Genomic DNA, 23,326 nt, shown 5'->3' with positions numbered 1-23,326 from the left:
ACAGTAGTTTTGTGTTCCCTTTAGTTGTTTGAGCTACTGTATGTAAACTACTGTATGTAAAGAACAAAGTATTTAATAAAGCTATTTCATTCAGATCTCGGATGTCTTCTGCTTGTGTTCCCTTTATTTTTTTGAGCAGTATATATATGTCATATATATTGCGTGCATTACATAATAATGTAATAAAATAAATAAAAATTCCTTGCATTTATATTTGTGTTTTAATACTTGTGTGATATTTTTTAACTATTGGTTGTACGCCAGCCAGAGTCATGTTCAGTGAGATGGGCAACTATATAACTCTATTAAATAAATCTAGGGCTTTAGAGAGTGATTAGCCCAAAATCATCCAATTGGCTTCATGCCTAAAGCAGGCTAAAACTCAACTCTCCTGGTTTCAAGTTTAATGTTGTCGTCAATAGATTAAATTGGCTCTTCTGTAGATAACAGTAATGTTCTTGTTTCTTGATCACAGCTTGCATTTTTTGTTGTTGCAAATACTGGTTTCCAAGTGGAGAGATTTCTGATTTGGAAACGGAACACTGGGTGCTTTTATCTTAAAACAGGTTTATTTGAGGAAGAAATACTTGAGGTCAAAACATGGGTTTTTAATAGAAAGTTACTTTCAGACAAAATTCCTATTTATGTGGCAGAGAGGTTTTGAAATAAACTGGTGTGTTGGGCTGTAGACTGTTGATTCCCTAAGAAACCAGAGATTCTATGACTCCTTTGTCATCAATTTAGTACCGACTTAGGGAATTCCTTGATTCAGACCCAGACCCTCCCCATACATCAGTGCTGACCAGTGGTGGGATTCAAGTAATTTAACAACCAGTTCTCTGCCCTAATGATTTCTTCCAACAACCAGTTTGCCAAACTGCTCAGAAAGTTAACAACCGGTTCTCCCAAAGTGGTGCGAACTGGCTGAATCCCTGGTGCTGACCTTCTGTATTCCTCTGTACGTTTCCCTTTGGTAGATGAGCTGAGTTGGCTCAGTTGTGATAAAGAGCAATTTTGAAGCAGAATATCGAGAGAGGGGGAAGGAATGTTCAGAACACTTCAAATCCAACAATAAACTAAGGCAGAAGCTTGTTCTCTCCAAGGATAAAACAAACAGACACAAACTGAGCAAAAGACAAATGCCATTTTTTTGAAGACAACAAAGTCCAAATTTCAGATAGAGAGGACCGCTGTTTGAAAGGGCTCAAAGAGGACATCTGTGTCAAAATTGAACAACCCTCTCTCAAAAACTTTGGGCTCAAGGTGGGTCTAGAACTCCCAGTCTGAATTAACAGAATCTCCATTTCTAGGACAGGACAGGACTGTAATTGACTTTGAGAACCAGTTTAGTGTAGTGATTGAAGCACCAGGCTAAAAACTGGTAGACCTTGTGTTCTTTACAAAGCAACTAGGTGACCTTGCTAGAAGTAAAAAAAACTGACGTGAAGGCACAATTTAAAAAAAAAAGGCTTGTTCTCTCAAAATCTGCATGCAGAATTATTTTTAAACTCAGCCCTCCCTGTAGTCAAGAGTTGGTCAAGCCAGTCAGAAGTATAAAAAGGAAACCAACTTGTGCAGGATTATAAATGGGAGTGATATAGTCCTAGTGAAAAAGTATCAGTGCTTCTTTATCAACACTGGTGAAATAGATTGAAGAGTTAAACATCTGTTTCAGATTGACAGCAAGCAAAGAGATCGAATTATTCTATCCTCTCTCAACTTAAAATATGACCAATGCAGGGGATACTGGAGGCCAGGTTTTATGTATGATCAGCCTAACTACTGTATGTTCATGCTGGGCAACTCAGTTGTGATTGTTTTGTTCCTAGCTAATATGAATTTCCAAGGGGCCACTGCACCGGTGATGCAAGTGACTGGCATTAACACCACTTTCCTGTTGATTGGGTACCAGGCAGGTATATTGGTTAAGCCATCCAAACCTGTTTTTTAAGTTGTGCTTTTGTGTGTGGATTGTTGTTCATCTTGGACAGTTTTTGCAGAAACGTTCCAACTAGTTCCAGCTTCCTATTTCTATTTCATTATTCAGAATATTTGGTGACAGTTGTCAATTCTCAGAATTTGACCCTAAATTCCTTCTTACTCAACCATAGTTGAATTTAATGTAGCTATCCTTTCCTTCCTGAACTACATTTGCCGTGGAAAAAAATTGTTTGTCCTGAAATTAAGCTAGTTGGTTGTTTGGCTGGCTTAACAGGCTGCTGTTGATGGTTTCAGAAGAGGTATGGATACCAAATGAAAGCAGCTATGCTTACAGCCAGTTCCAATTTCAACCACATTATTTAGAACAAAAATCAGATCTCATATTCAAAAGATATGAGGTATAAATGGTTGCCTTTGCCACCATTTGCACGGCATAGGGGATGGTTTTACCTGAGAGTTGAAACTGAGGTATTCCTGTGCAATCTAATGTGTCTAGTGCAGGGGTGAAATGCTTCTGGTTCGGACCAGATCACCCGATCCGGTAGCAATGGCGGCGGGTGGTTCGGAGAACTGATAGCAAAAATCCCTGCCTCCCCATGCTGAGCTGAGCCACGCAATCATCAGAAGCTTTTTTTAAATTTTTAAAAGCATATTTTTTACAACCTCTTCGGTTGAAAAAATGCTTTTAAAAGTAAAAAAAAAGCCTCTGATTATCGTGCGGCTCAGCTGGGATTGTCAGAGGCTTTTAAAAGCATTTTTTTTACAACCTCTTCAGCCGAAGAGGTTATAGAAAAAATGTTTTTAAAGAAAAAAAGCCTCTGATGATCAGGCAACTCAGCTGGGATCGTCAGAGGCTTTTAAAAGAGAAAAAAAGCCTCTGCCGATCAGGCAACTCAACTGGGATCATCAGAGGCTTTTACAACTTCTTTGGCCAAAGTGGTTGTAAAAAAAATGGTTTTAACAGAAAAAAAAGTTGGTCACTCCCAGCCAGTCATATCACACACACACACACCCCATTAAGCCATGCCCACAGAACTGGTAGTAACAAATTTTACATTTCACCAGTGGTCTAGTGGACTATACCCCAGTATCCTGGTGTTTTTTTTAAATAATGGGATAGAAAAGGAAGAAGTGACATAGAAGAAATGATATTTCTTTCTGGAAGAATACCTGGCATATAAGAAGAAGGTCACAGTTTGCACATCGGGATTTCTTCACTGTCTTTGGAGTTTTTCTACAAGCAATTTCAAGAGCTGGTCTAGAGGAAAGCCACTCAATTTCATAATAGTGTGGTAGATTCAGAAGACACAGCAAGAGATGGATGTAGATTGACCAACCTTCTTTTTACTCAGAGAACTGGACCTTTCATCAATGGCGAACCTGTTATGAGAGAAACGTTCAATAAAAAATCACATGGAGTATTCCAGAAATGGCAGTTAAATAACTTTATCAGATAAATTTGTGGTGCTATGAGTTTTCATATAATCAAACAGACTGGAGATTAAATAAATAATTTACTTAAATAATTTGATTGAATATTTTAATTAAAACCTAACAAATAACTACAAGGAGGGACCCTACACAAGGGTCCTCTTTGTAGATTTTAGTTCAACATTCAACACCATCATTCCAGACGTTCTTCTAACTAAGCTAAACCAGCTACAGGTACCTGAACACACTTTTAAATGGATCATAAGCTTCCTAACGGACAGGAAGCAGCAGGCGAAGCTAAGCAGAACCACATCAGATACCTGTACAATTAGCACAGGGCCCCCCCAAGGCTGTGTGCTCTCTCCACTTCTCTCTATATACCAGTGCATCTCAAACAATCCAACTGTTAAACTACTGAAGTTCGCACATGACACAACAGTGATCAGTCTCATTCGAGACAATGATGAATCCGCATACAGATGGGAGTTTGAACAACTAGCCTCGTGGTGCGACCAGAGCAATCTGGAACTGAACACACTCAAAACCATAGAAATGGTGGTGGATTTAAGAGAAATCCTCCCATACTACCACTGCTTACATACTAGACAACACAGTATCAATAGTAGAGACCTTCAAATTTCTAAGTTCTACCATATCTCAAGACCTAAAATCGACACCCAACATCAAAACCACAACAAAAAGCACAACAAAGAATGTTCTTTCTGCGCCAACTCAGAAAGCTCAAACTGCCCAAAGAGCTGCTGATACATTTCTATAGAGGAATTATTGAGTCTGTCATCTGCACCTCTATAACTGTCTGGTTTGGTTCTGCAATCCAACAAGACAGACACAGACTTCAGAGGATAATTAGAACTGCAGAAAAAAAAATTACTACCAACCTGCTTTCCATTGAGGACCTGTATACTGCACGTGTCAAAAAAGAGGGCTGTGAAAATATTTAAGACCCCTCGCATCCTGGACATAAACTGTTTCAACTCCTACCCTCAAAATGACACTATAGAGCACTGCACACCAGAACAACTAGACACAAGAACAGTTTTTTCCCAAACGCCATCACTCTGCTAAACAAATAATTCCCTCAACACTGTCAAACTATTGCATTACTTCTCATTGTTCCTATCACCCATCTCCTCCCACTTATGACTGTATGACTGTAACCTTGTTGCTAGTATCCTTAAGATTTATACTGTTTCCCTATGATTATCATTAAGTGTTGTACCTTATGATTCTTGATTAATGCATCTTTTCTTTTATGTACACTGACAGTGTATGCACCAAGACAAAGTCCTTGTGTGTCCAATCATACTTGGCCAATAAAGAATTCTATTCTATTCTATTCTATTCTATTCTATTCTATTCTATTCTATTCTATTCTATTCTATTCTATTCTATTCTATCCTATCCTATCCTATCCTATCCTATCCTATTCTATTCTAGTTCCAGTCTTCAGCACACTACTACTGTTTTCCTATGACTATCATTAAGTGTTGTACCTATGATTCTTGACGAATGTATCTTTTCTTTCATGAACTCCAAGAATGTATGCACCAAGACAAATTCCTTGTGTGTCCAATCACACTTGGCCAATAAAGAATTCTATTCTATTCCATTCTATTTGGGGGCTGACTTGTCTGTTATACCTTGTGTCTAATGCATGACAGTCTTCCTTCTGAGCAAAAGTTCTGAATCTGTAATGAAGACGGTGACCTCCTGGCTGAGGTTTGTTAGCTTATGGCCAAAGTAATAGAACTGGAGATATTAGGACAGAGTGAGCTTGTTGACAGAGATAGTAGTATCTGACCTCAAGTTCTGACTCAACATTCATGGAGAATGAAACAACATAGGAGGACATTGCTCCAAGATAGAGGGAAAGAATCTCTCAAATAGGATCTGATCCTTGGGAGCTGAACAGATATACTAAGATATGCATCTGGGTGAAGCGTATGGTGGATTTGATTATTAGAGGCATAGATGGACAAGTACAGTACATGTTGCAATTGACTACATCATGCAATTGCCTGATGTAAAGACTGTGTATATTATGCACTAGGAGTGGGTTCTACTTACCTTTACTATCGGTTCGCAATGGGAACCGATGCATGCGCACTTGCTTCATTCACGTGTCTTGCTTCTGTGCATGCGCAGATCACTGATAACGACATCCGGTGTGGTGGTCGGGGCCTCCCGCCAGTTTTACTACCGGTTCTTGCGAACCGGTCTGAACTGGGGGCAACTCACCACTGTTATGCACTCTCTAGATAGACTGGTAGGTAGTATGAGCGATGAGTCAATAGTTATGGTACATCTTGGCACTAATTATAATAACAAAGACAAATCGGAGATCCAGAAGAAAATATAATGTGATCTGTAAAATGGAAAAATCCAGATTTTGAGAGGGCTTAATTGGAAATGTTACCTATTTCATAAGCAATCCCAATTAGACTGGTAGCTTCAATGCATAATTATGTTGGGAGGAGCAATTTAAATTTTTGAGATATTCAAATATCTTTTGGACAAACAAGATCTGTACATAAAAATCTGCACATGAAGCAGATTGCTGGTGTAAAGCACATCCTTTAAGGATATAAAGCTACTCTTTTGATTTTAAATCTGTATGTAGAAGTGTCAAGGAATTTTTGAGGTATGGTGATAGAGAATGCCTGGAAATACTGTAAACCGCTATAAATGAAAATTCTGCTTTCTTCTCAAAGGAATGAGAATTCATCAAATTGGATAGTTAATATCCATTGAGCAGGTAAAATAATTGAGCAGATAAAATTGAACAGATAAAATAATTTAAATACCTAGATATTATATATTATATTAAATACCTAGGCATGCATAAGTGCACCAGCGTGCCTTCTGTCCCTGCCCTATTGTCTCCATTTATTCATACCCATTTCCTGTATTAATATCCATGTTTATACTTATTCCTAAACAGAACAAAGTTCTAGACACCCTTATTCACTGGAACATCTAGTCAAAGAGCCAGCAACGGGAGATACATTTAATTTAGCAGCATCCAGAATCTTGTCCAAAGCCTACAAGATGTACAAGTTACTGAACGGATTGGGAACATCATAATGTTATAATCTTCAATATGCCTGTACAGTGCATTCAGAAAGTATTCAGACCCCTTTCACTTCTGTCAATTTTGTTGTGCTGTAGCCTGATTCTACAGTTGTTGCAATTCATTTCCCCCCCCCTCATTAATCTACACTCAGTACCCCATAATGGCAAAGTGAAAACAGAATTTTAGAGATGTCTGTAAATTTATCAAAAAAGAAAAAACTGAAATATCACACTGGATAAGTATTCAGGCCCTTTGCAACAACATGAAATTTAGCTCTGCTGCCTCCCATCTCTCTTGATCATTGCTGACATGTTCCTATGTCCCTTGATTGGAATCGACCTGTGGTAAATTAAATTGATTGGACATGATTTGGAAAGGTACACACCTCTCTATAGAAGGCATCATAGCTGACAATGTATACTGTAGTAGAACAGTCATGAGGTCAAAGGAACTGCTTGCAGAGCTCAGAGACAGGATTATTGCAAGGCATATAATCCTGGGGAAGGCTACAATAAAATTTCTGCTGCACTGAATGATCCTAAGAGCACAAAGGCCTCCATAATTCTCAAATGGAAGAAGTTTGACACAACCAGGACTCTTCCAAGAGCCTGGTTAAACTAAGCAATCAGGGAAGAAGGGCCTTAGTAAGAGAGGTGACCAAGAACCCAATGGTCACTCTGAGTGAGCTTCAGAGATCCTGGGTGGAGATGGGCAGAGTTCCAGAAGCCCTCCACCAATCCAGCTTTCACTGCAGCCCTCCACCAATCCAGCTTTATGGCAGAGTGGCTAGACAGAAGCCTCTCCTCAGAGCAAAACACATGAAAACCCACTTGGAGTTTTCAGAAAAGCACATGAAGGACTCTCCGACTGTGAGGAACAAGATTCTCTGGTCTGATGAAGCCAAGATTGAACTGTTTGGCCTCAATTCTAAACGTTATGTTTGGAGGAAACCAGGCACTGCTCATCACCTGCCCAATACCATCCCAACAGTGAAGTATGGTGGTGGAAGCATCATACGTCCACCATGGGGGACTGGGAAACTGGTCAGAGTTGAGGGAAAGCTGAATGGAGCAAAATACAGGGATAGCCTCAATGAAAACCTGTTCCAGATTAGGCTGAAGATTCACTTTCCAACATGGCAACGATCCTAAACACACAGCAAAGACAACACAAGAGTGGCTTCTGACAACTCTGTGAATGTCCTGTGAGCGGCCCAGCCAAAGCTCTGACTTGAATCCTATTGAATATCTCTGAAGGGACCTGAAAATGGCTGTCCACTGATGGTTGCCATCCAATCTGACTGAGCTTGAGAGGATTTGCAAGGAAGAATGGCAGAAATTTCCCCAATCCGGGTGTGCAAAGCTTGTCACGTCATACCCCAAAACACTCAAGACTGTAATTGCTGACAAAGGTGCTTCAACAAAGTACTGAGTGAAGGGTCTGAATACTTATGCCTATGTGATATTTCAATTTTTTTCTTTTTAATAAGTTTACAGACATTTCTAAAACTCTACCTTCACTTTGTTATTATGGGGTCCCGAGTGTAGATTAATGAGAAAAAAAAAATGAATTTCAAAATGTAGAATCAGGTCAAATTGAAAAAGTGAAGGGGATAGGTATACTTTCTGAATGCATTAAATGCCAAAAAGTCTTATTCAGTTATGTTAGCCTGCAGGAGAATAACTGTGTTTTTAAGGAAGGAAGGAAGGAAGGAAGGAAGGAAGGAAGGAAGGAAGGAAGGAAGGAAGGAAGGAAGGAAGGAAAATAAATAAATAAATGAATGAATAAATAAATAAAGGAACTGGTGAAATGGAAATTAAAAAGTATGAGAAAACTAAATTATGCATAATGCTTGGAGATTGGAACTACAGTACAGTAATAGATGTTTAGCTACAATGTATTATCTTAAATTAGGAAAGATACTACAAATCCAATACTTTTCATTGTGAACAGATGAATAAATATGTCAGTCAGACATGAGTTGGTCTGGAAAAAAACATAATCCATGCTTTCAATCAGAAAAGAATTAAAACTGTGTATAATACAAATGTTCAGTTGTAATAACATACACAGTTATTTTAACATATACAATAAATAATGCTGTAACCCTGAATTATATGAGTAGGTGATGAGACTTCAATTAGAGTATTGTGTATAGTGCTGGTCACCACACCAAATACATTATAAAGTTTCTACTTCTTTTGTATGCTATAGTACTAGAAAAGGTTGAAAAATGACCATATTAGTATACTAATTGGGACTTGAGGGTCAAGAGAGGAATAGTCATAAAATGCATATAATAGTTAAACTGTGAAAATTACTGCCATTTTGAATGGTTTTAAAAAAGGACTGGACAAATTCATGCATAGTATAATTAGGTTATCAATGATTAGTCATGTGGAGGGTTGTGTATTTTTTTTCCTGAATTACTTAAATAGTGAGTGCTGGCATGTGAATGTGAAAGAGATGCTATTATCCAACTCCCCAGATTTATGAGCTTCCGAAAGACATCCAGCATTGTAAATACAGAATGTTGCACCAGATGGGCCTATGACTTGATCCAGCAGAACCTTTCTTATGTTTAAAATGCCCTATAAAAATATCTTATCATAATGAAAAGCCACAGCTTTGCCATTTTAATGACATACATACACATTTCTTTTTCTACCTCAATACTTCCTTCAATCTAATCCAATGTCTTTAAACCTTGGAAACTTTAAAGATATGTGGGCATCAGCTCGCATAAAGCTGGGGGAAGCTGAAGTCCACACATCTTAAGGTTGCCAACTTTGAGAAACATTGGCCTAATTCACAGATTCTAGGATTCCAATAAAGGATAGTATAAAGGAAAACAAATGTGAAAGAAAGGCAAAGAAACAATGCACCTCAGTCACCCCATTCTTTTGAATTAGCTTTTTCTGAAGCAGGTATAACTTTTTACTTCTCTCAGATTTCCTAAACTGGAACTCTCATCTTCCATCTGAAATAGCCTTCATCCTGTAATTCTTTGCTCAAAAGTCTTTTCTTCCATTCATTGCTAAATTCTCTCATGCCTCTTTGCTGTATACATTGTATAGATGATAGTCCTCAACTTATGACAGATTGCTTATTGACCTTTCAAAGTTATGACCTATCTGAAAAGGGGGAATCTGAAATTCTGACAATTTTGCCCTTTGCGGTCATGTGGCTGCAGTCTGAGCGCTCAGCCAAGGGCCACATTTATGACCATATGCAGAATCCTGTGGTCTCATGACCACGCTTCATGATGGTTTTGCTGAAAACCAACACTTACTTCCAGTTTTCGTCAAAATCATGCCATTGTGAATAATGGGTTTGCTTAGCAAACATTATAAAATCAGATCAGTCATGTGGCCAACCCACTTTACAACTGTTACAACTTAAAACTATAATGGGTTGGCCCCAGTATGGTTGTAATTTGAGTATTATCTCTACTAATGCACTGGATTATTTATCCAGGCTTTGGGGGAGAATAATAGATGGTTTGTTTTATTTGGCTTAGCCAAATAAACAAGCCCAACCACAATGGCTCATAAATCTTGGTTTATGGCTTAACCTAATGTGTAAAGTCATGGGTTGTAGCTTATCAAACAAATCATGGCTTACCAGCATATTTCCACCCAGTCAAGAATAGAAACAAATATTGAAGTTGTTGTAATAAGCTTCTCTGTTGCCTGCTTTCAGTCTCTTCAATCATCCAGTGCTCATATTATTGAGCATTAATAGAAAAGAATTGCTGAGAAAATCTTGTTACACACATAAAATGTTAAGGCAAGGACTTGGACAATTACCAGTACTCCCTTAAAGTATTATTTTGAGATTCTTATTTTTTGTTTTTCCTTAATATTACCCTAGAGCTCATCCAACCCAGGAGGATTATAAACACATCAATTGTGAGGTTAGTTGTCTAACTGGCTGCTATGGTGACAGGGGCCATACTAATAATACCTTAGACAGACAATCTGTCAGACTCATTGTGGAACCTTAAGGGAGTCACTTAACCCATTGTTTGTCCATCTGTATAATGGGGGGGAGCGTTTTTTTTTTCTGGACATCAAGACAGGGCTGTGTTTTATAATGAACAGGTCCTCCTGATAAACTGAGAGCCATAGGGATGAATGCTTTTTCCTACAGATAATAACAACCAACTGTTACATATCTACAGAGTGGAACCTAACTTGCCTACAGATTGACTATTATCCAAAGTGCTTTTTGACAATTTCCTGCAAACTAACAAGGGGGAGGTGATTTATGGGCCAGTATTCTGTCTTGGAAGAAAATTGTACCTCAAGAGAGTTTAAATGATATATCCCTGGAAAATTTATCAGAATAACCTTTTATAAGGTAAGCCAAGCTCCTTCAAACTGAACTCACCCCTGTTGACTTTATGCAGATGCCCATATTGTTTTCATGGTTTCTTTTTCAATGTTAGTATTTGTTCATTTTCAAATAATTTTCAAACTAGTAATTCCTGGCAATCTTCCACCGTCCTAAACAGACTTAATTCTGTTTAGCTTTGCAGTTCAAACAAGATACATTGGAATATTATTAGTATACGTGTATAATTGTTCTGTCATGCAAATAGCTACAGAATAACAAAATCAGTTAAGATGCTAATCAATTCATATCACCTTTTTTGGCCTCAGACAAGCATTAAGGGGTCATTGACTCTAGGAAGGTACAAGCAAGCCCAGTGTTTCTCAGCCTCGGTAGCTTTAAAATGGGTGGACTTCAATTATGTGGTTGATTTGGAATTAAAGTCCGCTTGCTGGCTAAGTGCAAGCTGAGTATAGGTAGTTCTCAATTTATGACCATAATTGAGCCCAAAATTTATGTTCTTAAATGAGAAATTTGTTAAGTGAGTCTTGCCCTATTTTACAACTTTTCTTGCCATATTTGTTAAGTGAATCACTGAAGTTGTTAAATTAGTAACACTGTTGTTAAGTGAATCTGATTTCGCCATTGACTTTGCTTGTCAGAAAGTTGAAGAAGGTGATCACATGACCCAGGGACACTGCAACTGTCATAAATGTGAATCAGTTGTGAAGCATCCGGATGTAAACCATGTGACCATGAGCTGCAATGGTCATAAATGTGGAAAATGGTCATAAGTCACTTTTTTCAGTGCCGTTGTAACTTCAAACAGTTACTAAGCAAACTCTTGTAAGTCGAGAACTACCAGTATAGTGTTATTGTAATGGATTTTATTGACATGTACATGTGAATATGATATATTTGCCAAGTATAGCGAATCAAGGTGCTAAGAAAATAAAACATTGCTAGCATTCACAGAAAAGTATAACATTAAAGGAGCAGTTAAGGGAAAAAAATAGAATTTGCAAATATTTATTTTGGAATTGTTAGTTTAGCAGTGATCAACCATATCAACCGTGCGGGCCTGGATGGGGAGAAACACGCTCCGACTCAACCCCTCCAAGACCGAGTGGCTGTGGCTTCCAGCGTCCCGATATAGCCAGCTGACGCCATCGCTGGCTATTGGGGGTGAATCACTCGCCCCCATGGAGAGGGCTCGTAACTTGGGCGTCCTCCTGGACGCACGGCTGTCTTTAGAAGATCATTTGATGGCCGTGGCCAAGGGGGCTTTTTATCAGGTTCGCCTGATACGCCAGTTGCGCCCCTTTCTAGATCAGGACTCTCTACGCACAGTCACTCAGGCACTAGTCACTTCCCGCCTGGACTACTGCAACGCTCTCTACATGGGGCTCCCCCTGGGGTGCACCTGGAGGCTCCAGCTGGTCCAGAACGCGGCCGCGCGGGGGATTATGGGGACGACGAGGCGCTCCCATGTGACACCTCTCCTGTGCGAGCTGCACTGGCTCCCGGTGGTCTTCCGGGTGCGCTTCAAGGTATTGGTGACCACCTTTAAAGCACTCCATGGCTTAGGGCCGGGGTACTTACGCCTTCTGCCACCAATAGCCTCCCACCGGCCAGTACGCTCGCACAGAGTGGGCCTCCTCAGGGTGCCGTCCGCCAGACAATGTCGGCTGGCGACCCCCAGGGGGAGAGCCTTCTCTGTGACGGCGCCCACCCTCTGGAACAACCTTCCCCCAGAGTTACGTACAATAACAGACCTCCGGATTTTTCGTCGGGCCCTGAAAACCTATTTATTTCAACTAGCTGGGCTGGCTTGAGTTAAATTTTAAATTGATTTTAAATTGGGTTGTTTTAATTTACGGCCAAAATATTTAATTATTTTAATACTGTTTTTAAATTTTGTATGCTCTGTTTTTTACTTTGGCTGTTCACCGCCCTGAGTCCTATTTGGAGAAGGGCGGTATAGAAATGGAAACAAACAAACAAATAAATAAATAAATATTTGTTTCATATGTTAAGATTGCCTTATGAAGTACTTGCATATTCATAATATCGCAACAGCTCTACTGTACCTGATAAATATTTGCTGCCGAAAACACATAAATAGACAGTGAAAAATTTCAGTTTTATTTCATCAGTTTTCTTGTAACTGATGAAATAAAATAATATTTTATTTCATTATCTTATCTTATTACTTATCATTCAAGAAATGTAATTTTAAGGTCTATGCTTAAAATTTTAATTTAACTGAAATTGTTACTTTTGGGTTCTCAACAAACATAGGGATGTTACTTCTAACTAAGTCAGGAAAAATATCTATTGAAAGGGAGGAGAAATTGACCTTTACAGCTGCTGAAATATATTCTCTGGTAGATGATAAAATAAACCCCATGAAATGCAAAAGAAAAATATAATTATCCTCAAAGATATTATAGAATGTATATAGGGGATAGATCTAAACTGTACCAATACAGCCATTTCATGCAAGGAATTAGAATTATCTGATAAAATATTAGGGGCTTACAATTCTAGAATGCTAAGATAAAGAGGAATATTTTTTCTTGGGGCTAAAAATCATAACAATCTGAAGGTGGGCAAGCCTTTTTTTGAAGGGCATTCCAGTGTTGACCCCCACTACGGAGAATTGGCTAATTCATAGAGACTCCTTGAACTGAACATTTTTCTTTTTTGAAATCATTTATTTGATGATATAACCTAGTTGGGTAATGAAATGTTACTGATGATGTTATCTACTATCAGGGGTGAAATCCAGCAGGTTCTGACAGGTTCTGGAGAATCGGTAGTGGAAATTTTGAGTAGTTCGGAGAACCAGCAAATACCACCTGTGCCTGGCCCCAGAGTTGGGTGGGAATGGAGATTTTGTAGTATCCTTCCCCTGGAGTGGGGAGGGAATGGAGATTTTGCAGTATCCTTCCCCCAGGAGTGGGAAGGGAATGGAAATGTTGCAGTATCCTTCCCCTGCCATGCCCACCAAGCAACGCCCACCAAACCACACCACGCCCACCAAGCCATGCCCACAGAACCAGTAGTAAAAAAAATTGAATTCCACCACTGTCTTCCATAGTTGAATAATGAAGCATCTGCAAGCAATCAAACTCAGCAATTAAAAACTCCACAGTTAATCTTTGATTAACATAGATTCTCTGCTGATTATTTAAAATGAAGATATAACTCTAAAAGTGATAATGTCAATAAGTGAACAAAGGCAATTTCTGTAATTATACAATTAATGCTCAATAACCTAATAAAAGATACCAGTATCAGAAAAAGTACATAGAGATGCTCATTTATTTATTTATTCAATGACTCTGACTGGCAATTAAAAAAAATACATTACAATTACAAATACTAAAAACATTTTAAAACAATAAAAACAGTAAAAATAAAACAATATTTTATTTATTAAAACAATAAAAACAATAAAAATACTAAATACATCCAGATTAAATATACATGGGAGCAAGATATTTGCTCAGTTAGCTATACAGCCAGAAAACAGGGCCCTTAAGATATTCAGTACAGATAGATAGATGGATGGATGGATGGATGGATGGATGGATGGATGGACAGACAGACAGACATGATAAAGAGAGAAAGAATAAATCTTTGAGTTTTCAGTAGTATCAAACCAACCATTTGTTATTTATAATTACATAATTATTTGTAACTATAAAAAGAAAAGAACCTACTAAAATAATGTAGATATTTATTACATTTATGACTTGCAATTTTTTTGCTCCAAATTTTTAGTTTTCCAAATTGATAATTAAATTGTTTAAATTTAACGTTTAATTTAAATGTTATTGATTTTTTCCAATAGCTCTTTCCATTGATGTTCTATGATTATTTCTTTGAACTTTTGCTTTTCCTTCTCATTCAATTTTTAATTTGCTCCATCTCTGTATTGTACAATTTAGAAATACATTTTAAGAGATGATCTTGGTCGCTTTTAAATTCTTTCATCCAAAGTCTACTCTTTCCAGAAATCACTTTTTATTCTTCCAGCAATTTGTAAGTTCATAAACTATAGCAAATTCTTAATCAACCTCCCTCAAATTTCCTTCCTTTTTAGCAGCCTTATTTTAAAACTTTGCCACCATTTTATAATAATTGAAAGTAAGAAATTCTTGGTCATCTACTGAAAAATTTCCACAGGATTCTGATTTCATATGACACACATTAAACATAACATGGTCAGGTCTAGTGTCATTTTTTTTATAAATGCATAACTATAATTTATATTCTTGTTTTAAATTAAATGTAATTTTTCGGGCATAATTTGTGTGTTCTCTGAAGTGGCATGTGTGGATATGTGTTGACGTAAAGTTAATTTCTTCTTTGGTCCTCCATAGAGATGGGAGTACATAGTGTTTAGGAAAAAAAAGAGTTCTCTTTACTGCTCTCATCTCTTTTTTTGCAGGGATGAAATAAGGAAATAAAAATGGAAATAAAAACAAAACAAGGGCTGGCTAGGCATTGCAAAGACCTAGCAGTCTGTAGGGTTGTCATTGCAGACATGTTCTCATAGGCCAGCTTCATACATTGCTCTGAACATATTTCATTCAGGTTTAAAATGATATATGAATCCAGATAATTATGTTTTAATTATTATTTATTATTCTGAAGTGGGAAGAATGTGGCATTGTTATAATGGTGTCAGGCTGGGACAAAGATTCAGGTCTTAATTAATTCATGTAGTTAACTGGGAAAGTTTGGACCAGCTGTAGTCTCCCAGCCTAGCTAGATTTATAGAATTGTTCTTGCGAGGTTAGAAACATGGCATCCTTAATATCCTGTTGAGTTTCTAGAGCAAGGGTTCCCAAATCCTGTGCCATGGATTGATACTGGGCCGTGGCTTGTTAAGAACTGGGCTGTGCACAGCTGGTGGTAAGTCGTGGCTGAGCGAGTGAAACTTCATCTGTATTTGCAGCTGCTCCCCAGTGCTAGCATCACCGCTTGAGCTCCACCTCAGATCATCAGGCAATAGGGCATTTCCTTTTACTTAAATGTAATTGTGTGTTGTAATGTGTGGTTGCATAGTCAGCTAGATATTAAGACTAGATCTGGCATTTTTATCTATCTAGTGCGTGATGGCGAACCTATGGCACGCGTGTCAGAGGTGGCACGCAGCGCCCTCTCTGATGGCACACAAGCTGTTGCCCCAGTTCAGCTCTGCCGTGCATTCGCACATGTCTCCCACTGGCCAGCTGGTCTTTGGATCTCTGCTGTGCATGTGCGGAGGGTAGGGTGTCTGGGGGGCACGCATGCATGTTTAGAAGGTGGGGCGTATGCACAGGGGCCACACATTGCATTTGGGGTTTTGGGCAAGCATTTGTGCATTCTCCCATGTGCGCATGCACTTTGTGCACTCGGTCTGGAAAAGGTTAGCCATCACTGACCTAGTGAATCCTTTCCAAAGATTGTGGTTTGATGGTGGTTTGATTAAGATATTGTCACAGGATGTAAGTTGTTCCAAGTAAAGTTGCCTTTTGATGGTGATTATGTCATATAATACCATTGGTATTCAGGTGGTGCTCCAAATGTTTCGAGATTGCATTCAGAACCTATTACTATTGGTACTATCTTTGCTTTCTTTTGCCACAGTCATTCTACTTCTATTTGCAGGTTTTTGTATTGTGATTTTCTTCAGTTCTTTCTCTTCTATTCTGCTGTCTCCGGGTACTGCAACATCTACTATCCAGACTTTTTTTGTATTTCTTATTGGCAATCGTGAAGTTTGGAGCGTTAAGTGGCAAGTTTTGTATTATAATATTTTTATCCCACCTTTTTATATATTTTGTTCAACTCAAGGCAGTGAACATACTAATTCTTTCTCCTATTTTCCTCACAACAGAAATCATGTGAGCAGGTTGGCTAAGAGGGAACTAGCCCCAGTCACCCAAACAGCTTTCATGCCAAAGAGATGCCTAGAATTCACCTTGTCCTGGATTCTGGGCTAGCACTTTCTCCACTTCATAAATTGGCTTTTATATTAAATGCATGACATGATATTATTAACATTTGGAGAATTCCTTTATATGTTAATCCTATCAAAGGGCTAAAGAAATTGCAAGATGCTTCTTTTTCAATTCTCAGAGTATCAGGAACAAGACTGAACAGGTCTTTGAGGGTATGATTCACTGGGGCAAAGGCCTGAGTGTGGCAAACATTCAAAGTGTCTGTAGCAAAATGAAATAGCTGTTCTTCTTCCTACTACTTGCAAATCTGGAAGGAGACTGAGGCAATTTGAAATGCTTTATTGAGACAAACTGCAGAATTATGAAGTCTTTTCAGATAGGATTCCAAATTTTATTGGGTAGATAATTACAAATATATATATATTAAAAAATAATGTTTACCTCTATTATTTTAAATTATTAAAATGATTAATGACTCAAAGAAACTGGTACACAATGTGTTTTCTTCAGCTATTTTTCTCTGCTATATTTAAACTTTCTTCCCTATTTAGGGGTTTTTGATTTTAGATTTATGTTGTTATTTCATAACAACATAAATATTTTTATATAAAGCTTTCCACAGTTGAAATGAATTTTAAAAAATACAACTTAATCTTAATTGAGGCTTTGTCTCATGGCATAATGAATAGGCTTGAAGACACGGGTAGATCAGGTCATTTTAAGCACCAAGGAGCCTTCGTTTCTCCAACTGTGGCACTGCCACGCCCTTTCTCTTTCTGTATACAACCTACTCAATTAATCAGATGGTGGGATAGGCCATCCTGGCCATAGCATGGTATCCCTGCACTGGTAAGTGGCAAGCGTTTCCCAGACTAGGCAGGCTGGCTGCCTCATCATGAGTGTCATCTGCATGAAGATGCCATTGCTATACTTCAGTTCCTGGAAGTAGTTTCGGTATCTGGCCCTGTACTTTATGCTCCTAGCTCTGTGTCTTTGTCCACATACTTTTGCCACAATTGGAATGATTATTACTTGGTGAAGACAGGATTGTTGTGACATGCTCCCTTCTGTAGAGATGAGGACCGAATTTGGTTTATATCTTGTTGGTTTCTTAGTCATCTAAAATAGGCTACATAGAACCTGTTTGATATTGTGAGTCCTTCATGCTTCCTATTCTGTGTCAGAACCTATGATGCTTCATAGAATTGTTGCACTGAATTAAACCTGAGAACAGACAGCTGGAGGGAATGTGGGATAGAGCCAAGTTGGAATCCAAAAGTACAAAGTGGAGACATGATGAATTCCTTTCCAGCTTAGTTTAGAAGGATCTGCAATGATTCAGCCTGCCAATCATTTCTGATATTATTAACACCTATTGTAAAGGAATACAGAAATAGCTTTGAAGAAAATATGTTGCAACCATTACAAAAATATCCACTAAGCCCAGGAAAGCAGCAAGGGATAAAGAAAAACAAATTCCAGACTGGCCCACTGTGACTCTCTTAAGTGTAAGAGGGAGAGAAATAGAAAATCTGTCAGTTTTTCAAAATTCTATTACTTTAGCCATGAGTTTTAGTATTGCTTGTAATACTGTTTAAAAAAAAAAAAAAACTTGGTCTACCTTGAAGTACCAACACCTTTCTTTGGCAAGATTGATGGACTCATTACTGTGTGTGCCATCAGGTTGTTTTTAACTGCTAACCACACAGCTAGATTTTCTCCATTATGATTTATCCCTAACCTGTTTTTTAGTTTTCCCAATAATACACTCAATGCATCTACTTTGTTGTGGGTGCTGCTCTTCTTTTCTTTCTTTCTACCTTTCCCAGCATTACAGCCTTTTCAGAGAATGGAGTCTTTGCAAAATGTGTCCAAAGTATGAACTTAGTCATTTGTGTGTTGAATGAGAATTCTTGATTGGCTAGTTTGATGATTAATTGATTTGACTATCAGTAGCATTCTTAAGCGTCTTCTCCAATACCAAATTCAAAAGCATCAATATTCTTGCTATCTTACTTCTTCAAAGCCATAACTTGTGCTTCCATAAAGTATGCTTGCATAAGTCTGATCTTTGTAGGTTTAGACACATGATGGCATTTGAAGATCTTTTCCAAAGACTTCAAGCTGCTCTATCAAGTGCTAGTTGGCAATGTATTTCTTGACTGCTTGTTTCTTTATTGCTGATGGTTGATGACTCGGCCAAGGACCTGGTAGCCGCCTGGGATCGGGCGGCTGATGGGGCCTTGGACTGAGTCGAGCCTTTGCGGCCTCTGACCCGGTGCCGATCCCATGCGGCTCCTTGGTTTACTGAGGAGCTGAGGGAAATGAAGCGCCGGAAAAGACGCCTGGAGAGCGGTTGGAGGGCCAGTCTCGCTGAATCTGACCGAACACTGGTAAGGTCGCATATTAAGGCCTACCTAGTGGCGATAAAGACGGCAAAGTCTAACTACTTTTCCACCTCTATTGCGTCATCAGGGAATCGTCCAGCCGCCCTGTTTAGGGTGACCCACTCCCTGCTCCATCCGGGAGTGCGGGAGGATCCCTTAGAAGGCAGGGCGGAGGATTTCGGACAATACCTGTATGACAAAATCGCTCAGATCCGGGGGGATTTGGACTCTGACTGGGTAGATCAGGGCAGGGTGATGAAGAACAGTCTTGAGAATGTTATCTGGGAGGAGTTTGATGCTGTGACTCCCGATGATGTGGACAGGATTTTGGGGAGACTTAGTGCGGCCACATGTTTATTGGACCCGTGTCCCTCCTGGTTGGTACTGGCTTCCTGGGAGGTTACACGAGGCTGGCTCCAGGGCGTCATTAATGCTTCGTTGAGTGAGGGTCACTTCCCCGCTGCCCTGAAAGAGGAGGTAGTGAGGCCTCTCCTCAAGAAGCCGTCCCTGGATCCGGCAATATTGGCTAACTATCATCCTGTCTCCAACCTTCGCTTCATTGCGAAGGTTGTTGAGAGTGTGGTCGCGCAACAGTTTCCGCAATTCCTGGAGGAAACATCCTATCTAGATCCGTTCCAGTTGGGTTTCAGGTCTGGGCACAGCACGGAAACGGCATTGGTCGTGTTGGTGGATGATCTCTGGAGGCCTCGGGACAGGGGTTGTTCCTCTCTTCTGGTCCTATTAGATCTCTCAGCAGCTTTTGATACCATCGACCATGGTATCATACTGCACCGGCTGGAAGAGTTGGGGGTGGGAGGCACTGTGTTGCGGTGGTTCTCCTCCTTTCTCTCCGACCGGTCACAGTTTGTGTTGGCAGGGGGGCAGAGGTCGACCTTGAGGCCTCTCATCTGTGGAGTGCTGCAGGGATCAGTCCTCTCGCCCCTTCTATTCAACATTTAAGTGAAGCCGCTGGGTGAGATCATCCGTGGCTTTGGGGTGAGATACCATCAGTACGCTGATGACACCCAGCTGTACATCTCCACCCAAGGCCACCCCAACGATGACCTTGAAGTGATGTCCCAGTGCCTGGAGGCTGTACAGATCTGGATGGGGAGGAACAGGCTCAAGCTCAACCCTTCCAAGACTGAGTGGCTGTGGCTCCTGGCATTCCGATATAGTCAGTTGACTCCATCACTGACTATTGGGGGCGAGTCTTTGGCCCCCACTGAAAGGGCTCGCAATCTGGGAGTCCTCCTGGATAGGCAGCTGTCTTTGGAGGAACATCTGACGGCTGTTACCAGGGGGACCTTTTATCAGGTTCGCCTGATTCGGCAGTTGCAGCCCTTTCTCGATCGGAATTCCTTGTGCACAGTCACTCACGCCCTCGTCACCTCTCGCCTTGACTACTGCAATGCTCTCTACATGGGGCTCCCCTTGAAGAGCACCTGGAGGCTCCAGCTGGTCCAGAATGCAGCAGCGCGGGTAGTGATGGGAGCAACATGGCGCTCCCATGTAACACCGCTCCTGCGCGAGCTGCACTGGCTCCTGGTGGTCTTCCGGGTGCGCTTCAAGGTGTTGGTTATCACCTTGAAAGTGCTCCATGGCATAGGGCCTAGCTATCTGCGAGACCGCCTGCTGCTACCGACTACCTCCCATCGACCCATGCACTCCCACAGAGAGGGCCTCCTCAGGGTGCCATCAGCCAAACAATGTAGGCTGGTGACCCCCAGGGGGAGGGCCTTCTCGGTGGGGGCTCTGGAATCAGTTGCCCCCGGAGATAAGGAGAATCCATGACCTCAGTGTCTTCCGTCGTTCCCTTAAAACCCACCTTTTCCAGCAAGCTGGGTTGGCTTAAGAAGAAATTTTTAAATTCTTTTAATCAGTCTGTGATTTCTTAACTTTTGGGCCAAAATTTATATATATTTTAAAATGTTTTTTAATATTTGTATTCTATGTTTTTTATCTTGGCTGTACACCGCCCTGAGTCCTCAGGGAGAAGGGCGGTATATAAATTGGAAATTAAATTAAATTAAATTAAAATCCTAAAAGGCAGAAGAAATTTAACACTTCAATATTTTCATTCTCAGTTTTAAAACTGGTTGTCCTACTTCTTGTCTTTGACAAAAGTTTAACTTACCATAAATGCAATGGAAGAGAAATTCCTGCAGGGACTATTGTTGCTTTTGATAATTTAATGGGAGGTTCATTTCTTTCTGCCAATTTCAACAGGGAAAAATACCCCGCCCCATTTACATTATGACAAATGAATGTAGGATCACTGAAAGGGCTATAATGGATATTAATACAATAGTTTTGTCAAGTCAGAGACCAATTCCGAACTTCAATTACTTGGTTAAAAATGTTAATAGTTCCCATTATGCTTCCCAATTTTTTTCCTTCCTTATCCAAAACTACTTATCAGAAAGTTGTTTTTACTGCTTATCAAAAAGTCCCTACTTAAATGTTGTGATTGGGTGTTTTTACCCATAGAAAAAACACTTTTACATAATTTTGGGTAATTTGCCCAGATTTGAGAAGCATTGAGCTAACTAGTTGATTATTCTCTCCTTTAATGAGCAAAAACATTTCAGATTGACAGTTTTTGTCTACTCTGGAGTCCTACTTACCAGCCATTGTTTATTGAATGTAGTTTGGCACTGCCTGACTTGAACTGTTCTGAGACTTCCAAAATATGATATCAGGTCTTGGATTGCAAGAGTCATCTCAAATGAGATGGATAGCAAATAAATAAATAAATAAATAAATAAATAAATAAATAAATAAATAAATAAATAAATAAATAAATAAATAAATAAATAAATAAATAAATATTCAGTGATCTACTGCAGCATGACAAGTGGTTAAAAGTGCTGGGAATCATAAAGCTAAAAACATCTGGCAAGGGGACCTAGGCCAGAAGAGCTGTTTTATTGGATGTAACTGTGCCTTGTTCTATTATTCAATCCTGTCAGTAGGTGTCACTGTTGACTTTTAACTGCCTTAGAGACTTCTACTAGTTTTGACAAATGATTTAAAATGGGTTATGTGTCTTCAAATATTACTTCTCTTCTTCTTAATTAACTTCTGAGTTTTGTAATTAAGCTTCATACATCATTTCTATACTTTGCCCCTTTGTACTTCCCTGCTGACTGTTCTTTTTCCTTATCTGTGGGCATTCATTGCCAGCTCTGATTTATTTTCTTCCTCTTAAAAACAAAACACCAAGAGATTAATAGATTTGACTTGTGGATTACAATGCAGTAGAGCTGATGAATGGAAGATTTAGGTCAAGGTGGTACTTAGTTCCTGCTTTCTTATTCAGCACATTGTCCCTACATTTCAAACTACACTTGCTTAAAAAACTCTGTGACAAAATGATTGCACACTTTCAAATTCTCTAGAATTATCTATGATCAAAAGAGCTGTTTTGAATGAATAGCTTAATATGTGATATTGCCATCTGATCAGTTAGGATATTTTTTAAAATAAAGTGTTCCCTTCTCCCTGAGCTGTAACAGCCACTCCATACAAAAGAAAAAAACCCAATTTCTAGCACCTACTGTTTTCTCCATATTTTTAGAAGACATGTGCAACTTCTCTTACCAAGTGTGTGCACACACATGCATTATTTTATTGGTCACTAGTTGGGTAATCATTGTGCTAGGAAGGTGCCTTTTTTTTGTTTTTATAAAGCATTTCAGCTAGCAGTAATGCTGGAAGGATAGAATGGTGGGATTTTGGGAAGCTAGCTTTCACCCTGGATGTAAACTGCATTGCAGTGTGGAGCCTCTGTGTTTGCAAAGTAATGGTGGTGATACTGTAATAACATCAATTTACCTGAACTCAGAGACTCTAGGGCAAAAATTCAGTGTATATTGCTTATATAAGCAGAGAAAATCTGCTGACCTAACATTTATATAGTGAAAGAAAGTCACCCCCCATTAAGACTAAGATTGCATGCATTCTTTCCTTGGCATAGTTAGGTAAAGCAGATAATAATAAATAATTTCTTATGACTAGAAGGTGGAAATTATAATAAAAGGAGAATAAAGCTGTTTAACTGAAAATCAGGTAAACTCAAAACCTTGGTTTAATAACAATAAAGCTTAAGCTTTCTTCTAGAGGAGGGGTGTCAAACTCGTGTCATCATGGCAGCATCACGTGACATATCGTGACTTTTT

At 39.3% G+C, this 23,326-nt stretch overlaps 2 protein-coding genes across 8 annotated transcripts in view; one reads left to right on the top strand and one right to left on the bottom strand.

The window, feature by feature from the left end:
• The window catches only part of SLC25A39 (solute carrier family 25 member 39), a 42,628-nt gene extending 32,061 nt beyond the window's left edge, over positions 1–10,567 (bottom strand). Inside the window, exons 1-2 of the mRNA XM_034415914.3 lie at positions 10,091–10,567; positions 3,112–3,321 (exon numbers count right to left, since the gene is read on the bottom strand). The gene's annotated coding sequence lies outside the window, so the exon portion shown is untranslated. The remainder of the gene's footprint in view (positions 1–3,111; positions 3,322–10,090) is intronic.
• Positions 10,448–23,326, top strand: part of MAPT (microtubule associated protein tau) — a 123,527-nt gene continuing 110,648 nt past the window's right edge. For 3 of the 7 annotated variants that reach the window (XM_087893979.1, XM_087893984.1, XM_087893977.1), the window contains exon 1: positions 10,452–10,828. The gene's annotated coding sequence lies outside the window, so the exon portion shown is untranslated. Of the gene's footprint in view, positions 10,829–23,326 lie in introns of all 7 variants that reach the window. The other 4 variants (XM_087893978.1, XM_087893971.1, XM_087893980.1 and 1 more) reach the window with 2 other exon arrangements.

The sequence above is a fragment of the Pantherophis guttatus genome, chromosome 4 (assembly GCF_059756535.1).
Source record: "Pantherophis guttatus breed Tessera chromosome 4, ASM5975653v1, whole genome shotgun sequence".
Lineage (NCBI taxonomy): Eukaryota > Metazoa > Chordata > Lepidosauria > Squamata > Colubridae > Pantherophis > Pantherophis guttatus.
This window is presented reverse-complemented; position numbering and strand designations above follow the sequence as displayed.